The sequence below is a fragment of the Papio anubis genome, chromosome 5 (genome assembly GCF_008728515.1).
Source record: "Papio anubis isolate 15944 chromosome 5, Panubis1.0, whole genome shotgun sequence".
Classification (NCBI taxonomy): Eukaryota; Metazoa; Chordata; class Mammalia; order Primates; family Cercopithecidae; genus Papio; species Papio anubis.
Genome location: NC_044980.1, coordinates 144,842,944 through 144,851,905, shown reverse-complemented (window position 1 = coordinate 144,851,905; position 8,962 = coordinate 144,842,944). Strand labels below are relative to the sequence as shown.

General features: G+C 42.4%; 1 long non-coding RNA gene across 1 annotated transcript; it reads left to right on the top strand.

The window, feature by feature from the left end:
- Positions 1–4,378: 4,378 nt before the first annotated feature.
- Positions 4,379–7,006, top strand: LOC110743550. The gene is made up of 4 exons (XR_002522818.2): positions 4,379–4,535; positions 5,078–5,210; positions 5,306–5,370; positions 6,616–7,006. It is a non-coding gene; the product is annotated as an uncharacterized LOC110743550 (long non-coding RNA).
- Positions 7,007–8,962: the final 1,956 nt, after the last annotated feature.

Below are 8,962 nucleotides of genomic sequence, written 5' to 3'. Positions count from 1 at the left end.
AAGGTAGCAAAGCGGGGACAGGCATCCCAGGGCAAGAGTAAACAATGGGTAAACATATGAAAATGATTAGAATACACGGTGTGTAAGAAAGCTATGAGGCCAGAGGTGACCAAAGACCAATCATGGAGGACCCTATCCACCAAATAACAGTTCAAAATGCATTGTAGTAGATAAAAGCTATTGTAGACATGGAGTGGGAACTTGAAAACATTGAAGTGGGGAGAGGCATAATCCCATTTGAATATTAGATTAATTGTTCTGTGGTTATTGGTGGTGGGAGGGAAGTAGTGTACTTTGAAATAAGGAGACCCTTGGGAAGCTTCTACCTGGTTGAAATCTAGAGATTGAGGGCCTGAATCAAATTCATGATAAGAGATTAATAAGACACCAAGAAAGTAAATATGGAAGCAATTTAGTAAATAATTATATTAGGAAAGGATATATGAGAAAACAGAATCTTAAACACCTCCCAGATCTGGCGTGGGTGTCCGGGTGAATGATGATACCATTTAGGAGAACAAGAAAGTCTATGGGAAAGATGATGAGTTTATTTTGGACATATTGCATTTGAGTTAATTGTGAGCTATACAAGGAGAGCTGTCAGGGAGGCAAACAGATACAAGGGTATGGCATTTAGCACAGAGGTCTGGCTTAAGAGTGTTTTCAGAATCACAAGATTATAATTGGTAGTTCCTGCCACAGGCTTAGAAGTGTCCATCCAGAGATAATGTTTAGGATTAGAAGAATGAGAAATCAGAGTGAGGAGGGGAAGAAAAAGAAAGAAATCCTGGAAGAAAGCAGAGATGGTGCCACGCTTTTCTCAAGCACTGAGGGAGAGAAACTCAAATGCCCTGAGGCATCCCTGTATGTAATGGTTTAACTTCTCTCCCAGAAGGGTACTAGTTATGAACCTTCCATAGGAGAATTGAGAAAATAACATCACTCAAACTATTTTCTGTGTTATGTGTCCCAGGTGAGGATCCCTGGTTGAGAAAGACTGTCGGGCAGAGGGGAGGAAAGCCAGCAACAGTCATGCCACAGCAATCAAAAGAGATGGCCGATGCCAAATGTCACGAAGAGTTTGAGAAGGAATAGCACAGGAAATACCTACAGGACTTGAAAACACAATTTATTACCAGGTAGAAGGAGCAATTGCAATGCGTAGGGGAGGAGAGGACATCGTACTGTTGGGTGACTAAATGGGTTCTGATAAACAGACTGTAGTAAAAATGCTGAAAACTAGTGTATGCCTTTGAAGAAAACTGACTAGTAAGAGGAGGAAAGAAATCAGATTATAGCTTGTGGGGAATCTGGTACTGGTTATATTTATACACTGAGAAGAAAGAACAAGTATGATGGAGGTAGCAATTGAGGAAAAGACCACAAAGCAAATGACTGACAAAACAAGATTCACAAGGGAGTGAACTGGATACAAAGATGGGCAAAGAGATGACCCTTAGTCAGCAGGATGAATCTCTCTCGCTCTCTCTCTCTCTGACACAGGGAGAAACGAGGGAAAGAGATAGAAGGAGATATGCTTGTAGATATCATAAGAGGCAGTTGGTGTGGTAAGAACGATAATGATGATCCATCTTTTCAGTGAAGTAGTAAAGTTCATCCGTGTTAGAAAAAAAAAAAATGACAAAACTGGGCATTTTCAGAAAGGGGTAAAATTGGGTAAGAGCCATGAAGGAAAAATTGAGAAGGGATGTGACTTGGAACCTGTGGAAAGATAGCCAAGCTGCATGGAGGATCCAGTTAAGATCACAAACCCCTAGAAATACTCACCACATTATATTCCAGATTATTTCCACTTGCATAGATGGAGTACATGCAATCACTGCTACTCTCTGAGCCCATCTCTTTGAAATCGAAGACACACATTTGCAAAAGAACTACCCCAGTTTATGGCAATCATGCTTAGCTATGAAAGAAGTTGTTCCTAACAGATTCATAATGAAGACTGAACGCTCTTACTTAGCCTGATCCACACAGTCCTCTAGCTTCCTTAGATAAAAAGTTCACAGTAACTTGTTTCTCTCCAATTAATATTCTGCAGTGTACATCATTTGAAAATATTACATCTTCACCAGCCAGCCACACCAACCCAAATGCACTGATACATAAAATAGGACCCTTGACTTAAGCAGATTCAGCCGTTATTCAGGAACAAGCCTACACCTCTCTTTAACTGGGTCCTTAAGCAGTCTTAAGATGATGTTGACACTCTAGATCAAGGACTAAGATGCAGTCAGAAGTATTTTTTCTATCTCTGGACCATAGACTTCTGTCCTTGAATTTATGGTATTCAGTACACTGTGACTTAAATGGAGAGGTTTGGTATTAAATCAACCAGTACGAACTCATTGTCTATCCACTACATGACAGACACTATGCTAGGTGCTCAGGATGCACCCATATATATAACAGACATAGTCTCTCTTATTGTGATCCTTACAGTGTAGTGTGAAGAAAGTCAATCTTACTGATAAGGTCATCAGTGAAGAGGTTATTAAGAGAGAAAGAGGATCTCCACTGGACAGTTGACATGAAAAAGTACACTTGAACTGGGATTGTAAGCTGGACCCAATGGTTTAAAATCCTTTAGCCCCATTTTTGACAGTATGAGTGATGATATTAGATGGCCTGCTAGCTATGAACAGTTTATTCATCCTACCCATCTCTGTATCAAGCTTACAAAGGAAGTCTAACACGTGGGTTGGGTGATATCTCCTTATACACTTATAGTAAAACTAGTGTTAAAAAATTTCCAAACAAATATAGACTCCTACACTTAGAGAGGATTTTACGGCCAATTTATTGCCCTTCTGGTGTTTGAATCTCTCATATAACCTTCTAACCAAGTAGTCATACAGCCTCTGATTAAATACTTCCAGTAAGGAGTAACACTACCCCCAAAGATCACCTACCTTATCTTAAAATTTACTTCATGTTTGGGCCGGATGCGATGGCTCACTCCTGTAATCCCAGCACTCTGGGAGGCCGAGGCGAGCAGATCACAAGGTCAGGAGATCAAGACCATCCTGGCTAACATTGTGAAACCCCATCTGTATTAAAAATACAAAAAAAATTAGCCAGGCGTGATGGCGGGCACCTGAGACAGAGCTTGCAGTGAGCCGAGATCGAGTCACTGCACTCCAGCCTGGGTGACAGAGTGAGACTCCATCTCAAAAAAAAAAAAAAAAAAAAAAAAATTTACTTCATTCTTTGAATGGAGTTTTGTCTTCCTGTGGCTTCTACCCATTTTGTCCCTAAGCTTAAAAGGCACAGAAGCATCAGTTATACAAGAAAAGCTTACAGGATTTGTGGGTAGGTGATGCCACTTACTAAAATCATTAGCACAGCTCTTAATCTTAGGCTTACTTACCCACATTTCCAGGAGAAGCAAAGAGTATACATTCTCACTACTACCATCAGGGAATGAAGAAACATGCTATGTGTGTATATGCTAAAACAAAATCAATTATAATGGAACGTTTGGAATAATGACTGTCTGGGAGAAGAGAGCCAGAGATTCTCACTTATCTGCCAGTGTGACAGATGTGGCCTGTCTTTTGAGCCCAGCTCTGTCTCTCCCTCTCTTCTTTCCTATATTTAGTTCCTCACTCAATCAACCAACATGTACCAAATTATCTATCTCCTACATGCCAGGTACTAGGCTAGGTGCTCAAAGTGAGGTGTATCACTTCCCTCTCCTGACCCACACAGGCAGTTAGATCTCAAGATGCAGGTTCAGAACAGGAGGGAGAAAAATTTCCCTTTAGATCTCAGGCTCATGTTGCGAACTCTCAGTTTGCTAGTGTCTGCACTGGAGTAAAATGATGCCTGTTTTCTATTTAGTACAGTCTCTCGTAATTGTAAGTCCCTTAGGAGACACAAGGCATAAAGAATATGGATCAGAATACAATATAAACATTCCTGTATCCCCTAAGAAAATTCTATGTTGCAAACTTTCCAATTCTATATTATCCCTTAACCAAATCCTTTACTATTGGAAGGTAGAGTAATTCTGAATCCAGGGCATTTCTTACACTCCAGTTTTTCCTCATCCCAGCTTCTGGTGGGTTTATGTCTTGAAAGTAAACCAACATGGAAAGAATTCCCACTGAAAATTCTATAAGCCATTGGAAGGCAAAACTGTGCACATTCCAGTGGGGAGCTAAAGAAAAACGGGTGCATTCTCCCCTACTTTACCCCTAGAGCCCTCACACAGTGGCAAGAGAATCAGTAACTGACAGCAGTGGAAACTGATTTCCTGGAGTAGATTTGAAGTCCGAAGGCACCAGGGGCAGAGGTGGGAGTGGGGTCGGGGGGTGGGGGTTACTGTGACGTCACTGAGCTCCCTCCCTTGGTGGCCACGGAGGTCTGAGGAAGTAGCAGGGCCTGGCAGGAGGTGGCTTGCCTCTGGGCACTGGAGGATCTGGTGAAGCAACATCTGCTAACCAATGAACACAGCAGAGCATTGCTCTGAGCATCAGAGAGGGCATCCAGAAGGGAGAAATGGCAGATGCCAGGTAATAGCTGACCAGATTTATTTGTTAGCACATATGGGACTCTCCCTAGGGACCCCCTGAAATAGCTTAAAGGGCCTTGCCGGGGACTGGAGATACTGCATTAGCAGGTGCAGACGAAAGGCATTGAAATATGGGCTTTTACCAATAATGCTTCATTCTAAAGAAAGAGTGGAGGGCTGTGGGGAAACCAAGATGACAGACTCCACAGAATTACAGAATGTTGGGGTTAAAGGGGAACACAGAGATCACCTGGCATGAAATCTTTATTGCTTAAACAGGCAAACAGAAACCCAGAAAGGGGAAGGGACAGAGAAGGTCACACAGCTGAGGAAGTGGCAGGAGGAAGACCAAGACTCCTGTCTAGCACATCCCCTTTCCAGGGTCTGGGTGGGTTCCACTTCTCCAGTTATACTGGAAACCTGTGTGGCTCTTGGTGACGAGCATGCTGAGCCTTGTATTTGTAGACACTGACTAAATATGTGTGGATTGATAGTTTGGACAGCAATGCTGACTGTTAATTTCTGCATTTGCACCTTTAACAGATCTTTGAAAGAAAGGAAGAGGGAAGAGACCAAAGGTCACGGAGAAGCTAAGTGGTGTGGGGCCTTCCCCATGCCCCACAAGTACCGGCTGCCCTGTTCCCTATGTGTGGGGATTCTTGGCATACAGAGGGAGGTGGGCCGCCAGTTTATATGTGTGCACAGATTTGTAGTGTGTGTGATGTGATTTTGGTAGTTTCTGTGCTTCTACACAATGCGTGTTTCTGATAGAACAGGAAAGGAGAGAGACTTTGGACAAAGGGGCAAGCTCTGTAGAAAGAACGTCTTCGATGCAGGTAATAAAAAGGCAAGTAATAATGCTTCTCACAAACAGCCACTAGCAAGCCTGCGCCACTACCACAGCCATAAAACACCCACGCCTGCCGTAACCCATAACCAGCTCTGCACGATGCCCCGCCCAGCCTGCCTCCCGCATCGGCTCTGCACCAGGCTGCTGCAGAGCGCGTCACAGGCTCCCTGGAGAGGGCTGCCCATCCAGAGCGGAACCTGATTACCTTTCTCTCCTCCTCACCACCGAGGGTGGGTCCCACCTGCTGAGATGGGAGAAGGAGGGTGAAACTGCAATGATCTGTCACCTTTACAAGGTTTCCAGGACAACACCATGGAGATGGGGACATTTGAATTCCCCACATTCCATCTCCCAATGCTGTGTCCTTTCTTAGACTGCCATGGCCTCCTCAGTTCATGCTCTTTCCCAGGGTGGGGATGCTGCTTCTGTGGAGCTGCTCCCCAGCAGGCCTGCATGCAGACCCTCCCACATCAGTCAGCCACAGCAGCTAAGAACTACTCAGAATAGCTGGTTTTACTCAACACCTAGGATAGGCCTTGCATTTTGCTAAGGGCTTTACCTGCACACCTTATTTAATTCTCACAACAAATTTATGATGCAGATACTATTGCTCAGATGATTGCTTTGTAAATCAGACAACTGGAGCCTAAATATCACATAGCTAGAAAAAGAATGTGACTCAAAGGTGCAGCCACTGGCCAGAGACTATGCTTTTAGGCACTTTATTATAGGTTGACAGTTTAACCAAGACCACTCTCATAGTCAGAAAACGTTTAATGTTTGGATTTGAAGTAGGTTAAGTGAGCTGGCAAGGACATGTTGTTCTGTGAGGTTTTCCAAACCCCTTGAAATCGTTGGCTTGAATTATCTCAGCACCTTGAATTATCTACTCCACTTAGTGTTGAGTTTATACTCATCACCCTGCAAAAATGCTTGGCCAGGACCCATTTGCTCCCATGAAAACAGTTTTCTCCTCTTGATGGAAAGCATGCTAATGTTTATGTAACACTTGGCACTTTTCTTGTATATTCTCCCACTTAGTCCTTCAACTGGCCCTGTGATGTGGACATGGGAGGGGGTGGGTCTAATCTCACAGATGTGGAAAGGATGATTGCCTCACCTAGGAAAAAGCAAACACTTCCCACAACCTGATCACCACACAAATTGATCAACTGGTAACCCCTTGGTAACAGCTGATGAAATGCTTTCTTCTTCTTCCTGAGTCCTGAAGAATCCACCTGTTAACAGTACAGAAAACTCTTCCTGGTCTATTTGCCCTCCTCTCCACTCAAGGAGGTAGAGCCTCAGAAGAAACAAGGGTTCTCTTCTCACAACAAGAGAGCAATTTACAAGATGTCCTCAGAGGGAGGGAAGAGCCACAATGTCTTCATTAAAAGGGAGATGTAAACATCTGCCTAGTCTTTTGAAAACACTCCCCACTGGGAACAGAGATGACAAAGAGAAAACACAGCAAAAGGAGAGAACAGTGAAATGAACAGGAGGCAGCTGCTCCAGGACAGGGCACTAAAATGTTAGTTAAGAGTGCCAGGTCCCTCAGTGGCTTCCTTGAGTCTACAAAATAAAGTTCCAATGCCTGTCCAGTTTTCTTTCCAGCATGTGCTCTAGGCTCCAATCAAAATGGAAAACCATTCCATGCACATGATGAAGGCAAGGGTTTGTATACTCAGATGCCTGAAAGGCCCAGCCAGCAACGTGATGGCCTGCCCCAGTTAGGTGTAAGTAAAACAGTATACCAGGCATACTTCTAATGACTATTGACCCTCAGAAAACAACAGGGATCAATGAGGCTGGAAGGCAAACTGGAATGTTTCTGCCCGCTCTAAAGAGGGTGGAAGTTGCCCAGCTCCAGTTAATCATGGCTCAGCTTAAAGGCAGCTTACAGCTACCAGAGCTTCTGAATGAAAAGAACCTAGCAATGCAGAAATCTACATGAAATATCCTATCATCAAATGTAGACAACTGGTTCATAATTTTTTAAACATAGGCTAAACAACATAATTCTGTGAGCCAAAGCTAGCCAAACAGTAGCCAGTTTGAAGCCTCTGTCCTAACTTCTGCCTACACAACTTTATTCCTACTGTTTGAAATACTGTCTCCTCTTCCCCATTGCCTGTTCAAAGCCTATTCAGCCATAACCTGAGACAGTAGTGGAGTGCCAAGAAAAATGTCCCAAGGTTGCAGTTTTTTTAAAATAAATAATATGCTAGGGGAAAGTGGTATAAAACTTGGAAAAACAGGTCTAGTGAATATCACAGGTCTAATAATCCCCAGCATGCTAATTTCGTGAAGCGATAAAGTGGTCGTGAGCAGCAGACAGGAAGCACGGTACCAGGCGAGAGAGCAACAGCACTCCATGCTGGCAGACGGGCGCCCGTCCCAGCTCTGTCATTCACTAGCTGTGTTTCCCTAAGCAGCCAACTTCACTCTCTGAGACTCGTTTGCCTCATCTGAAAAATGGGGAATCATGTCTACCTGCCTACTTACAGAATTGTTGTGACAATCAGATTAATGAGTGAAAGAGTGTGAACGTGCTTCCAAAATTCGAAGGTAATAAATACGTAAGTCTCCAAGGGGTAGGGGATTATTACTAACATAACTTTTTGAGGTTATTAATAAAAATTAGAACAAGAAAAAACCTGCCCATCCCAGTACAAACAAAATGCCTTTTAAAAGCACACACCTGCTATTCATTTCCAGGACTTAGAAAAAATAAAATATAAAAAGTACATGCCCTTTGGCCTAGGAACTTCACTACTAAGAAATTAGCCTAAGAAAATAGTCATGTGTGACTGCATTATTTAGCTACAACTATGTTTATGGCAATATTGTTTGTAATGGGCAAAACATAAACAAAAAACAACCTCAAAACGTCTTCTATGTCCAACTATAAAGAGGTTTGGTTAAACACAGCATAGTATCTCCAGGAGTTAAATATCATGTACTCATTAAAAGGTCTAATACAATTTTGTGGAGAAAAAATAATGTGTTTTGAATTAAAAAAACTTATATAGTACAACGCCATTTGTATAATTATGGTTGTATATATTTGCATAGTAAAATATTTTTAAAATTTTACAACCCAAGGATAATGAGTTATCACCCTGGTAAAAACACAGGAGATTTTGATATTCTTCTATTTGCTTACTGATTTTTTTCTAAATTTTCTAAAGAGATCAGGTATAGCTTTTATAGTACCAAGAAAATAACCAAAGTGGTAACTGTGTCATTTTCAAAATACAAAATTCTACCCATCCTCCAAACCCCATTCGAGGAACCACCTTGTCCACAGGACTTGCAGAATTCTACCAGTGGAATGGCACACCTCTGTCATTAAAACCACATTTCACTTAGCATCTTTCCCGGGAAACATTATTTCTACACAGTATTAGAGTTATCTGTAGACTTGTTTTATCTCCCGATATAAACACCTTGTGGACATGAATCATGCCTAGGACAGACCTTTGTATATAATAAACACTTCATATATTATAGAACCGCTTCATCAAAAGTACACTTAAGTAACTGTTTTCTGAAAAGATGTGTGTTTTGAAGTTTCC